The following is a 14608-nucleotide window of genomic DNA, read 5'->3' on the forward strand; positions in this document are numbered from 1 at the left end:
ATAGAGTTGCCTGTGCTGTACAGTAGGTCCGTGTTCTTTATCTATTTTATATATAGTCATGTGTATATGTTAATCCCAGACTCCTAATTTACCCCTCCCCCCTTTCCCCTCTGGTAATCATAAATTTGTTTTCTACGTCTGTCTCTTTCTGTTTTGTAAATAAGGTCATTTAAATAAGTGCCCCCCACATAGTCCCTACGCAAATATTTGGCACCTCTCTGAACAAAACTGTCCACCTGGAACTCAGGAAGCTGGCGCCTGCCGGGCCTTCACTGCCCGGGGCTGAGCCCAGACCCCAGGGCGGTTTGCTGGGAGGGCGCCCCACACTGCAGAAGGAGGCCGTGACCGGTGAAGCCACCCCCAGGTTGGCATCTGCCTCCAAGCTGACTGACAGGAGGCTGGAGTGGGACCACCAGCATCTCCGAGGTCCCCGATCTTGCTGGCGGAGCCAGGGGTCCTGACCGCATCCCTTCCCACGAGGGCCCCGGGAGGTGGCCTGTCCAGGGAAAGTCCATGGTGGGAGTGGAGGGGGGAAGATAAAGGCGAGAAGCTGTACATCCCTGACCCCCAGATGCAACAGTCCCGGTCAGGAACCCCTGCCCTTGGTCACCTCCCAGCTCCACACCCGTCGTTAGCTCCACTGTTGGGGCTGCAGAGGCCTTTGTCCGAGGCTCTCACACTAATGTGTACGATGTATCCAGAACGACTAGTCAAACCTGCTCTGGGACACAGAGCGGTCCAGCGTGACACCTGCCCGGCCAATGTCCCCAGACACTTCTGCTCTGGGCCGGCCGCTCAGACGCCTCCCTCTCCCCATGGCCCGCTGCACTCAACGCTCCCACGTTGCACCCCCCATCCCCAGTCCTCCAGGGCACAGGGCTCTCAGCCAGTGTCCCCTCTGGACGCCTTCAACCCTGCAGGGCCCAGCGAGGCCTGACCCTCTCCGTGATGCTTTCCTAACCACGGCACGCACCGGACTCCGGATTCTGTCTGCACCCTCCATTCACACCACCATGTGCGTGACACACGAGGGATGGAACGGTTTCTAAGAACCCCTATCTAAACAGCTTATCCTCAAAAGGACCGAAGGCACATTCCAAAGAACAGTGCTCAGTACATTTCAGGCATTTACTCAGGTAATTACTTACTTATCCACAGACTAGAAAAGAAGAGCAAGAAGCACAGTAGGCTGGAAGGAAGCTACCCAGGCCGCAGGCCGCTGCAGCATTCACGATGCTCAGTGAAGCACCGTCCATCAATTAAAATCATCCCCTTTATCTGGGATCAGTAACGGGACAGGGTATCCCGTGTTGGGGGAAAAGAACTACAAATTAGCAAAGATGCAATTAAATCGGACAACATTCTAGAGGGGTAACAGAGAGATGGGAGTGAGGGTCCTTGAGACAAAGTCCCACAGACCAGGCCCAGGACAAGGATCCCACCTCCCGGCTGACCGTCACCCTCCCAGCAGCACCCGCTACCTTAGGGAAGGAAGTATAGGGAGGAAAAGGAGGAAAGGAGGATAAAATCAGGAGAAAAAGACAAAGGAAAGATGGAGAGAAGAAGTACGAGAGAAACAGAAAAGAAAACACTGCTCTCCCACTGGCTAGTACTGAGGCTTCAGATAAACTGAAATCATCCCTCACTGTAAAGAAACCACAGGGACGTCCCCCGTAAGCACGCAGCCCTGTGGGCAGAACCTGTGCAGAGACACACGGGACAAAATGAACTTCAGCAAACTCAAGAACAAGATTAAGTAACAGGAGAAAGAGCGCCTGCTCTGCAGAATGGGGCGCTTCTGCGAGCCCAAACTGAAAGGAAAACAGAAATAAAAGAGAACGAGATTGGACCCAAATGAAGACAAAAATGAGAAAAGTGAATGTTTAAAAAATCATACTCGAAGTCTGACATTAACGAAAATAAGGAGAGAGGGGGAAAAAGGGTTACAAATGTCATGCATGACTTTGAAAAAATCACTACCTAAGTGACTGGCCAGTTGACTTCCAAATAGGATTGGGGACCGTGTTGAAAAGAAAGCCCTGCACACTCCAAAGGGCTCTGTAGAAACGTAAGCCAAGGTACTTACTAACAGTGCCCCACAGAATCTGGAGAAGGCTTGGTGGAGGCAGGAGAGCATGACCCCTAATGAGAAATGATGTCAGCTATGGCCGGGGAACCAAGCAGCCTTCCTCTTCAGGCATCGAGGCTCTTACTCATCCATGTGTCAGAGAGCAAAACTCCAAGAGAAGTTTGTAAACATTCAGGTAGGTTCGCCACCCGAAAAGGGGGCGAGGACACAGCTCCGTTTCCTTGGGGCGAGGGTAAGTCAGAACCACTTTTAGTAACTGACTTAATCGAGCGCCTTGGGGTCACTTACTTAATATAGGGTCTGCTATTTCCGTGGGTGGCAAGCTTTCCAAGCTTGGCCACCTGTTCTGCTGCAAGCCTGCCTGTCTTGAGCCAGCCACTGTCGTGCAGCCAAAAGGTGACAGGGCGGCACAGAGCCGCGGGCATTGGCCTCACGGCCACGTGCAGTGCTGTGGTCCCTCCGCTCACCTGGAAGGCTGCAAAGTGGTCTCCAAGAAAGGGATTCTTAATGGCATTGTTGATATTGTTTTTATGCATTTTTTTTCCTGGAGACTCTGTTGGTGTCGTTTTGAAACTCTGACCTCCTTGCACCCTGGGTAGGTCCTCTCCGGAAGAAACTTAACACTGGGAGAACTATGTCCGAGGCCACACAGCTTGACCACAAAGCCACAAAGAGGATTCTCTGTTCCTCGTGTCCAGGCTGTTCTCCGTACGGTCCTAAATCAGAACCTCTCTCCCAATCTGTAGCCACGAGTAGCTAAAGTAGACTCAGATTATTCAGACAATGTTCCCAGCAGTTTTGTAATGATGTCGTTAAAAAAGTCTACAGCGGCGAGGCGGCGTTGTTCTGTTTCCCCGTTAGTACAGCAGGTCCACCAACTTCAAATTCCTGCCACAGACGCTAGATTTTTGTTCTGTGCTTTCCCAAGAGCAGCTGAATTGGGATTAGCAATTTTGGGGGAAAGTAGCAAAATAAAGGCAATTCGTACAAAATAAACTCCACCCATCATGCTCTGGCTGACACACCTCTTAGTCAAAGGTTACTGGCCTGGTTTGCTGAGCTATGGGGCCGGAACCTCAGTTCACATGACCTTAGTTATAAGTGTCTCTCCGTCCTCCCTGCAAGGACATTCTTCCCTCACTTAATTATGAGTCTCACCATTCTGCTGAATGACAAAATCAAGAAATGTCTCTATCGTGCATTACCTGGATTTGCTGTTCCTCGGAAATTTCTTTAACAAGGATCATCTTTAACAAGAAGGTAGAGAGTACCTTTGTGCCCATAAATCTCCCAGGGAGGCCCATCCAAACGCTCTCCACTGCCCACACGTGGTTTATCTACCACGTGGAGACTAAAGGCTTGGGAAAGAATTCCACTGGGCAGATCATAGCTACACAGAAACCACGTGTTTGTTTCCTGGTGAAGCAATCACCTGGGTCTCAGAAGAGCAGAACTTCGTCTGCTTTTTTTCCCGTGTCGCTGGGAATCACCCCTCTGTCCACCCATCGTCTTCCAGTACAGTGAAGTCAGCATCGTGGTGACTAGACTCGGTAACTGTTGCAGTGCAGAGATTTCCAGTAACGTGGAAGAGATGAGGATGGAGTTCCTGATCAAATGAAAAGATCTTTGAAACTGCCAGTGCCAAGGCTGGCCGTGTGGGCCTCCACCTCCCATTATGTGCGATGTGTGTGGCCAGAGTAAATGGCAGGGGACACTGTTGGCTGTTGTCGCTGAGGCTGTAATTCCAGGCCCCAGGAAGGCGGGGCTGGCTTCTACCCACGGCTCTAAACATCACGCACAGACTGCCAAATCCAAGCGAGGTCTCGAGCCGACACCTACTCCTGAGCTGCAGAACCCGGCACCTACCACCTGCTGAACAGGTCCTCTGGGCGTCCAGCAGGCAACGCGGTTCCAGACATCCACACGGAACTCCTTCCCCACCCCCTCCCTGCTTGCGCAGGACATGGTCCCAGCGACGGCACGTCCTCCACCCAGTGACTCAGGACAGAAAAGGGGAAGTGGTTTCTGTTCCCCACACTGACCCGTCTCTCCGCCCTATCTTTGTATTGCCAGCCTCGGCCCCCCGGCGGGTGCTGCACATCCCCTGGGTTCCTGCAGCATCACCACCCCCGGCCCCGCCCGGGCCCTCCAGGTCCAGTTCCGTCTCAACCCATTCTGCACGGAGCATCCAGACCGACTCTAAAATGAGAACTTCAAATCCTCCAGGACCCTCGTCATCCTCAGGGAGGAGCCCAAACCCCTGAGATCGGCGCCCGAGGCCCGACCTGCTCTCCCGCTCTGCCAGCCCGGCATCACCCACCCTCTCCTCGGCTCGGCACCTTCAGCCCGGACGCTGGCTCCGCCGTTCCGCTCTCAGGGGGCACCTCTGACCCACCCTCTGCGCTTCCAGAGCACTCTGGGCCACCCTGCCCGCACACAGCCGCGTCCTGCTCTGTCGCCCCCTGTCCGCAGGGCCCTGCGGGCCGGGGGGTACCTTACTTGCCCTCATAAGGACAGTCGCACCCCCAGACCCAGAGCCTGGGCCCGCGCTTCAGGGGTCCTCGCCTTCACAATCTCAGCACAACCCACGCCCCGAGGGGTCGGTGTCGTGACCAGCTCTGTTCAGGATCCAGGAACTGCTATTCCAAACTCCCAGCCGCAGAGTCAAACCCCACGAAGGTGGGTGAGGGTGAGTGCGATGACCTGGGAGACAGACAGACAGACAGACGGACACGGTCCACGGCGCGGGTGTGGACGGGCCGCACCGAGCTAGAGAAGGCGAGTCAAGCCCGCTCTCAGTGTGGATGCCCTTCCCACTGGTGCCACCTGCACGTTTTCTCGCTTCTCTTCACGTGCCGATGCACGATTTAAGCAGCACTGTGGGATCTGCAAAACTTGCGAGGGGCAGCTGAGGAAGATTTTACAATATTCAACAATTCGCATCCTTCCTGAACGTGTACCTGTTCCCCTAAGTACCCGTACACACGCATGAACATGCTGCTGACTCTTTCACCTCCACTGTGTGGAAACAGAGGCTCCTCTAAGAGATGGTAAAAACATCAACATGAGTGACATCAATTTATATGATGAAATACAACGTTTTGTAAAATTTTTTCTGATAACAAAGTTATGAGACCTCATTACAAAGGTGGAGCAGGATATACAAAATTCTCAGTTTATATCTAAATCTAAGTACGCCTTAAAGAGTTTTATGGATGATTTCAGTTGCTTTTGGCAGAATTAAAGTTTTCTAAAATTAAATGAATAAAAAGTTAAGTACGCTGACTCAAAAAAGGTTATGTAATTTGGCATTACTGCTCATAAAGCACAGTGTATGTGAAAAACCTGATTATAACAGCATAATTAGTTAATTCTGCTGAATTTAAGGGAAGAAAAATAAAATGTATGGAATAACATATTTTGTACATTATGTATGCTTTAATTTTATTACTCATCCAACTGTCATTAGCCTGTCACCAACCAGACATGAATATTTAAATTTAGTCATTATGGGTATTTTATTGATTTTCAATCATAGATAACGCATAGTTTTAAACTTATTTTTTGAAATTTTGGTGTTTGGCAACTCTATTTGTTGGGGTGGGAACAGATAACATGTTTTACTTACAACTTTTAAATGTTTTAAAATATGGGATAGGAGGGCCTCCACTTACACACTTCCGGGTCTGCTGTGAGAGCGGTCGCTGATTGCACAGCGCACTGGCAGCCTGCCTGCTCAATAAATATTTCTGAAATGAAATGCATGTGTATACATGTCTAAGGTTACACAGGCAAATTTAAGAGCTATGTGAATTGTTTAATACTGCAATAACATTTCTGAAAGGAATTAATGACTCTCTTTCTCTATCAAGATAGAAGATACCATGAATTAACTCACATTAACACATCAAGCCGCTCAGAAAATCCCAGCTTTGAGGTGTGTTTCCCATCAACAGCTGAAACACATGGTCGTCAGGAGAGAATGTCTGGACTCTGGTTCCATCACCTCAGGAATTCACCTTTCCTCCAGCTTCGTCTTAGCTACCAATGGGATCAGTGTGTTATGTGTTTACGCAATTCTGCTCGCAATATCCATTTATTCAGGAAATCAGTACTAATCCCTGAGGCTGTGAAATAACCTCTGGAGAAGCAGTGGTGAACAGGGAGATGCTGGCTTCACGGAGCTGGCCTTCTGGTGGGGGAGCAGTCATGGAACAAATGACAACATAGTTAACTGTGCATGTACGGCTGTCATGGGATCAGGTAACAGGAGGGCCTCATCCCAGGCCAGAGAGACAGGGGAGCCCCAGGGAAAATGAAAAGCAAAGGGTGAGTTAGGTATTATCCTGGCAAAGAAAAAAGGGAAGAGAACCACCCACACAAAGAATACGGAGTCCTGATCAAAACATAGCCAACCCCATGTGAACAGCCCCCGAGCTTGAGACAGCTTGGTGTACTCAACGCCCGTGAGAAGGGGCCTCCAGGGAGGACAGGGGCCCGCCTTCCTCTCCAGAACTTTAGGTTCTGTCCTGAGTGCAAGGGGCCACTAAGGGGCTTTAATCAGAATGTTTTTCTCCGATTTTACACTCTGTGTGGTAACTGACTCTGATCCAGGAAGAGCTGGAAAAGAAGGGTAAGAGGTGCTGGCACATCTGCAGGAAGCAGACGGGTGGGGCTGGGCCAGGGCGTGGTGAACAGCAGGCCCGCGGAGATCTCGTCGGCGGGAGCATCAGCTGGACTGGGGATGGACCAGATGACGGGCGGACAAAACTGAGAGGGCAAAGGTGATGGTCAGAAACCTGACAGGGTAGCTAGCTAGAGAAACACCATTTATACTCACATGGTATCTCCATTCTTATCTCCGTCCCAGACTTATCTACCAAGCTTCAGACAAACGTATCCACTCGCTGCTGGAAACTGTAACTCCACGATCTCCCTGGAGACTCAAGTAACACGTCCAGCCTGAACTCATCATTTTCCCCTGACTCAGCCAGGAACTCAAACAGCTCCTCCATTTTTCCTTATCATAGCAAATGCCCTACCATTTGCTAATCACCTGTGATGGTTAATTTTATGTGTCAACTTGACTGGGTCAGAGGAAGCCCAGAATTTGGTCACACGTTATTCTGGGCACGTTTGTGGGGAAGTTTTTGCATGAGGTTAACATTTGAACCGGCAGACGGGGTGAAGCAGATGGCCCTCCCTAGTGTGGGGAGGCCTCATCCCATCAGCTGTAGGCCTGAGTACAACAAACATGAGAGAGACTTCCACCTGCCCGGCTGCCTTGGAGCCGAGATATCAGCCTTTTCCTGCCTTTGAACTCAAACTGGAACACTGGCTCTTCCTGGGTGTCAAGGCTGCCAGCTTTCAGACTGGAACGTATACCACTGGTTCTCCTGGGTCTCCAGCTCTGACTGCAGATATGGGACTTGTCAGCCTTTGTAATCACATGAGCCAATTTCTTGTAGTAAATCCCCTTCTGTCTCTCTCTCTCTCTCTCTCTTTCTCTCGCTGTGTGTGTGTGTGTGTGTGTGTGTGTGTGTGTGTGTTATATATATAATATATATAGTGTATATATATGTATCTCCTATTAGTTCTGTTTCTCGGGAGAAGCCTGACTAATACATCAGCCAAAGAGGGGATGGTGTTGCCTGGGAGGAAGGTAAAGTAAAAAACGAAACACACAAAAGCCCCCAGAAAAACTCATATAAGTTACAGGGTACCCTGATGTCATCAATAAACTCTAGAGCAAAGAAAGAGAATGAGGCCAGAGTTTACTTCAAAGTCATGTAGGTTGGACTGTGACAGAGTTTCACTGGGTGCATGGCCACCCCGCTGGGGGCTCTACCTCGCAGACCTGTATACTGCTAAGTGCGGCTGTGTGGCTAGGGTCAGACCAACGGAACATGAGGGGAAACTGATGTAACTCCAGGACATCTCAGTAAAGGTGAAGTCATCTTCCTAGAGCTTTACCTCTTCTGGTTTTTGAAGGTTGGAAACCTAATTTGAAAATGGTCCGGGCTTCCCTGGTGGCGCAGTGGTTGAGAGTCTGCCTGCCGATGCAGGGGACACGGGTTCGTGCCTCGGTCCGGGAAGATCCCACATGCCGCAGAGCGGCTGGGCCCGTGAGCCATGGCCGTTGAGCCTGCGCATCCGGAGCCTGTGCTCCGCAATGGGAGAGGCCACAACAGTGAGAGGCCCGCGTACCGCAAAAAAAAAAAAAAAAAAAGAAAATGGTCCGCTTTTAACCCCAGGGACAAGCACCACGCTCTGAAAGATGCTGGAGGAAGGAGATGGAAGGAATCAAGGCCCCTGAATGACCTCATGGAGCGGAGCCTCCACACCAGCGTGGGCTGTCGGTCCATCTCTGGACTACGTTCCATTAGAGAGATGAAGCTCTCCCCTATTCGTCACGATATTCTGGAGTCTCTTTGTTACAGCAGTTCAGCTTTATCATAACTGAAACAGACACATGGGATTACGCACATGGGGAATCACTGCGGTTCCACACAGCGGGGACAGAAGTGACATTTGTCTTCTATGTTCACTGCTGCAGCCCAGAGGACGGAACTACTGGTATCTGCACATGGTAGGCACTCTGCAAGTATGTGTTGAGTGAATAGATAGGGGGAGTCAGTGCCAGATTGGAACTGAAAGGAAAGTGAAGAAGTGGGGCGAGGGTATCGAGTTACATGTCTGTTACAAAGATCTGCTGAAGAGAAGGGAGTGGCTCTAAGGAACCATCTGAGTGTCTCTGCATGAGAATGAAGGCACGTGTGCGTGAATGTGACACAGCAAAGACAAGGGCAGAGCTAAACAAAAATGGAACACATACAGTATGAGAAAGGAGTGAGACAAAAGAAATGAGTACTGAACAGTCTTGTGAATTTCCTGATTACCCTTAGCGGGGGTAAGATACTTTCTTAACATTGCTGGAAGGGAAGAAGGAGGGGCTGGGTATAGACAAGTATCAGCTGTAGGGTCAGAAGCAGGTATCTGAGGATGTTTCTGAGTGTTGGCTTCTATTTTTTTCCTCTTTCTATAGAGTAGGAAGCAGGGTGAACCACTGGAGAGAATGGTGCCCAGAACAGGGGCCCAGCTGATGTGAGCAGAGGAAGTTGAAAACAGTCATCGTGGAGAAATAGCAGAGTGAGCGCAGGACCACGCTGGGAAGAAAGGGGCATCCTGAAAGGCTCGCTAATGAGGCTGTTACAGTAACGATCCACCCGGTATGTGTTTCCCTGGTAATCTACTGTCAGGGTTCAGACACAGACACGGAGGACGGAAAAGGATTGGCTTCTTCCAGGGTTGTGCTTTTCCCAGATGAACAGAATTAAACGGCTATAGGACAAGACGTTTCAGAGAATCACACTAGGCTAACTGCTGGACCCTTGTTGGATGAAAGGGAAGTGGTGGCAGGAAGGGCTGGTGGGGCAGGTGGCTGGACGCATCGATGGCCTGGAGGGTCTTAACAGGAGGGTGAGAACCTACAGTGTGGCCCCATACCTGGCCAGTTAGGACAGGAAACAGAGGCAAACAGAATGGTTTTGTAAATTAAGACTGATTAATTTCCAGCATGACAAAGTTGAGAGGAGGGGGCCGGTCTGGAGTAGAAGAAAACGTCACTGCGGGTGAGGGGGCAAAGGAAGTAAGAGACCGTGTGTACGAGATGAGTTCCTGGTGTGGATGTCGAGGGCCCTACGGAAGGGTGCTCTCAAAGTGGCCAGAGAAGGCGCCACGGCCACACCAAGTGGGGCAGACAACAGCCAGGAGTGGAGGGGAAGGCGGTGAGGCCAGATCCTGCGAGATTTAAAGGAGCAAAAGCTTAACAGCTAAGAGAAGAGCTGTGGTCGGAAGGCTACCCGAAGGGCAGGGAGACAGTGACCCAAGCTCCAGCGCTCGGGCGTGAGGGGCAGTGGGTGGGCAAACGGCCTCCACTGGACAGGATCCCAAAGGATCAGGAACCAGCCAGGTCGCGGTTACAGAGCAGAAGGGATACGAGAGGAGCGTTTAGGAGTCGGGAAGGGTGGGTGGGGAGAGGCACGTCCCGAAGGCTGGGTTTGGGAGGCTGTGTGGAGACAGGGCATGAGTGTGGGAACGGTAACAACTGGCTGACGAGGCTGCACCTTGAGTGGTGACGCGACAAAGGGACACAGGCTCTGGTCAGCTTGCAGGGACCGCTGCACACTCTCCTGGGGGTTGACAAACTCATCCGACGGCTGTAACTCCATCTTTCATCCTTGACAGAGACTCTACCGTACCTTCCCGAACGATCTGTCTGTTGCTGTAAACGGGGTCGGTCTGAGATGGCCGGTCCTTTATCTATCAGTTGCCGTTCCTGTCGTCGATGCGTGTGGACCGTCCTTTGTGGACACCGTCCGTCCTGGACTTCATCTAGTCATCCACGGGCTTCGGACATCTTCAGTTTCACAAACTCATAGATTGATGTACACATGTAATCGGTGAGGAACCTTGTCCAGACCAGGAGACTGGGACCCACAATGAGCTTCGAAAGAGAGGTTTTATACTCCTTTCTCTATTACTATTAACCTTGTGTATCCCCAAAACAAGAAAGCTTGGGCCCTGAGAACAGGTCTTCTGAGCCCTGGCTCTGCCGCTTACAAGCCCTGCGACCTTGAGAAGGCTACAGGGAGCGTCCCACAAGCCAAGAACCGTAATCTCATCTTATAAAGGGAGATAAGCGCCCTACGGTGCCTGCCTCGTACGCCAGTGTGGCCGCTGAGCGGTAAGAGGTACACGGTGCTCTCACGGTCACAGCAGGAGTGCAGCTGACCATTCACAGTTCCGGGCAAACATAAGACGGCGTGTAGGTTCAAAATGCCTGTTTCCTAAGCGGGGGCTGATTCCTTCTGATGCTGTGATGAGGGATTTGTCTTAATCCCCCTGGTGTGTCTGCTTCTGGCCTTTCCCACCTGTGCTTTTCCAAGCTGCCCCTGGGAAGCTACTTGTGGGATCAGACTGGATTTTTGAAAATAATTTCTCCCTTTTCCTTTTCATTAGGACCACGTGAAGTTGCATCGCCTAAATTGTGCACTGAGAATGTCTCTTGGGAGTTGTTTCCCTCTGGCTTTATCAAAGCACCTGCTTCATAAGGCCTGCCTCCTTGGAGCCTGGGACACGTCTGACCACCCAGCTCGTCCTCCGTGACACAACTGTCCCCTGTACCTCTGCTCGGACTTCCCCCGATAAACCGCTCCCATCTCCTTCCTTACTGGCTTCCCCTGATGACCCACGGATTTCCCTGCAGTCACAGGCCTTTTGCTGGGGGCTCAGCAAGTACAGCATCGTTCGTTCTGACTCCCCCATCCATCCGTCTCTCTCAATCTGCTAAAACTTTCTTAGTCGCTCTCTAACCATGACTCATCTCACCAAGCAAAACGGGTAAAGCCATGTTATCAACTATGTTGTCATTTTAAGTTTACAACCCACGGAATACTTATTCACCGGCGGATGTCGACGGCTAAGCATGTTGATTTAAACACCCTTTTCCAATTATGTCATTATGGGAATAACTGGACACATTTTGAATCTTAATTATCTTTTTATGCTATACCGTAGGCCATAGGAGAGGGATGACAGCTTTCTTTGGACTGACACCCTAGCTTGTACACAGGGTTCAAGTCACATGAGCTGAGATCAGTTTTAAGTTCAAAGAATATATGTTTTAACTTCCTGAGGAAGCAGAGACCATGATTTTACCAAGTTGCCACGTTAATCAAACAGAGACACAGCCTTGAAGGGGAGTGAGTTCACAATCAGAGCTCAGGCAGGTCAACAGTGTGTCCCGTGAGAACGGCGGCCACCAGGGGTGTGCCATTGCTTTCGGAACCTGCGTCATTAAAAATACATCTTCTCTTCTTCTCAAGTGTTCCCCTTGGTTGCTCAAAATTTCTTCACAGAAGAAATACAAAGAAGAAGAAAAAGTAATACATAGCACACGAAATCAAAGAACCAGGGTTTCGTTTAGAAGAATGCAAAACTGTATTTACTGTGATTACGATTCAGAAAAACTGGCAGCCTCCAATTTCTTTTCTGCAATTCAATTAACCTTATGCGTACCTTTCTGCTTTAAGGTGTTAATTTTTTCCACTCAAGAGAAAACAAAAGGAGAATGAAATAAATTATGAGAATATGAAATGTAACTGATTAAAAAAATGGAAGAGATTGGCATTTCTTCCTCGGGGAACATTTGTCTTAGGGGTCACCTTTCAATTCTTCCAACTGCTGTCTTCAGAAGGACCTAAATTAATTCTGGATATTATTTTCATTTTTTTGAAGAAATTGGCTCAATTTTTCTCACAATCAAGGAGTTGGAACTTGATTTTGCGTAAGATATGAGCGCTGCATCTGGAAAAGAACTGCCCCATCTCCCAAATAATTAGGATAAGTTCAAGTAGATCATAAGTAACAGACGCTTAAATACCCCTCACACTTACAAGGAAATCTTCAGATAGAACAGTAATATACAGTCTGCAGCCAAGGTGGTTCAAGGTCAGTTTCTCCTTCCAGATGCATCTGCAGACAGTCAGCATCTCCCCACCACTGGACCCTCTACAAAAAGCACATCTAGAGATACGCAAGCTGTGGATGAAATGCAGCGGGTTTGCTAGGGGCACGTGTTTTATAACATGCATGTGTAACTGATGGAGTTGGGACCGATCAGGTGTGAATATAACGTAAAAGCTGCAGCGGGCGTGGACCAATGTCTCTGGCACACAAGGGTTGTAAGTCACGACACTAAACACAAAAGGCTAACACAAGTGAGCAGGGCAGGACGCAGAGGCGTGCTCTTCCATAAACGATGCCCTCTGACCCCACGCTGTCCCTCTTGGTCCCGTTTGGTCACATGTTCCGCCTTGAAAGTGTCTGTTGCACGCGTCTCCGGATCTTTGTCAAAAGGAACAAGCGCAGACAGTGGTCCAGAACGGCCAGCGCTGGCATCGCTGCGTTTGCCTGTAACCATCCACCTCTGTCCTCGTCTCCAAGGCCAGGCACCTCCACCCGTCCTCCCCTGGTCTTTCATCAAGCCGCCTTTGCCTTCCTCTTTATTAAAGTTCTGTGTGTACCGCAGCTTACTTCATCTATCAGGAATTTCATACGCCCTTTCTGTGCAAGGATCTTAATTAGGATTTTTTTTTTTTTTTTGCTTAGTGTTCCGGTTACAAAATTTCCAAGGTTTTGAGTATTCTATCCCAACCCTACATCTTCCCAAATCCTTGCTATTTTCAGTGGATGAGTTTGCAGGATGCATACTTCACAGTAACACACCTGCACCGCCAATCCATTCCTGAAAACTTCAAAGGTAAAACAGCTCACTGCATTCAGTGTCTCACTAACTTTTAACCCAGTTATGGTGGTGGATGTACGGAGTTATAATTCATGTAATTAAAATATATTCGTTTCTTCATAGTTCACAGTTGTTACTAAAACTTTGAGGAGTTTATAATTATTCACTTACCTAGACATTTAGGTACAATTGCTATAATTTGTGATGTAATGTTTAGCCCTTAGGAACAAAACTTTCTGCCTGAATGGGAGCCTCTTCAATTTCCCCTGCAACACCTCTTTAAACTGGGTATTCTGATCTTTTCCCAGATAGTTATTTTCAGCTGTGTCTCTGATTACTGCTTCCGTTTCTGCTGTTCCATTCTGCCCCTCTGGAACATCTAAAATACTGAAGTTCACACTGGTTTCCTAGTGGTCCATATCCATTAGCTTTCAATGAGGTTTGAGTCTAGACTGACCCAGATCCCTCTTCTGCGCTCCAGGCCCCTGGGTCCTGTATCTACCCAGCACCCTACTGTGACTACCTCGAAGACACGTCCATGTCACCTTGTGCAGCCAGTACCTCTTGCCGTGTTCCCTACCCCAGAAATGGCGTCCTCCCAGCTGCAAGCCAAGAGCTGGCAGTCAGCTCTGACATTCCCTGTTCCTCCTTCCCCACATCCTGTCTATCACCAAGTCCCATTAATCTCCCTTTAAGCAGTCCTCAAATGACTCACATCTCTTTGTCTCCACCGCCACCCACCCTCCTGACGCAGGCTGCAGTCTTGGACTTGGGCCACCGCAGCAGCCCGTCTCTGGACCCTCCAAATGCAATGGCCAAAGTGACCCTGAAGAGACACCAGACTGAGCACATCACCAACCCCCATCTAAACTCTTCCAGAAAACTGGGAGTGGAAGAAAATGTCTTCAATGTGGTAAAGGCCACATTCCCAAAACATTTAGCAAATATCACACTTAGTGGAGAAAACTTAAAATCAGAAGCAAGGATTCTTCCTTAACATCACAACTGTTAAACAAAGGTCCTTACCAATGCAGTGAGATAAAAGAAGGAGAGGGAGGAGGGGGAGGGGAGGGAGGGGGGGGGAGGGGAGGGAGGAGCGGGAGAAGGGGAGAAAAAGGGGGAGAGGAGGTAGGAAAGAAACGAGTGGCACACGGTTTGGAAGGGGGAAGGTGAAAGAATATCCTTATTGGCAGATGACACAGTCCTAACCA

The 14608-nt window shown here is 49.6% G+C and overlaps 1 protein-coding gene and 1 long non-coding RNA gene across 4 annotated transcripts in view; one reads left to right on the forward strand and one right to left on the reverse strand.

The window, feature by feature from the left end:
• Positions 1 to 14608, reverse strand: part of RPS6KA2 (ribosomal protein S6 kinase A2) — a 348783-nt gene that overhangs the window by 223135 nt on the left and 111040 nt on the right. The window lies entirely within an intron of this gene.
• Positions 7667 to 14467, forward strand: LOC115802039 (uncharacterized). The gene is made up of 3 exons (XR_004022413.2): positions 7667 to 8678; positions 9135 to 9318; positions 10337 to 14467. It is a non-coding gene; the product is annotated as an uncharacterized LOC115802039 (long non-coding RNA).

This window comes from Delphinapterus leucas, chromosome 12 (assembly GCF_059928025.1).
Source record: "Delphinapterus leucas isolate spDelLeu-1000000601 "Yukka" chromosome 12, BTC_Dleu_Yukka2, whole genome shotgun sequence".
In the NCBI taxonomy this organism is placed as follows: domain Eukaryota; kingdom Metazoa; phylum Chordata; class Mammalia; order Artiodactyla; family Monodontidae; genus Delphinapterus; species Delphinapterus leucas.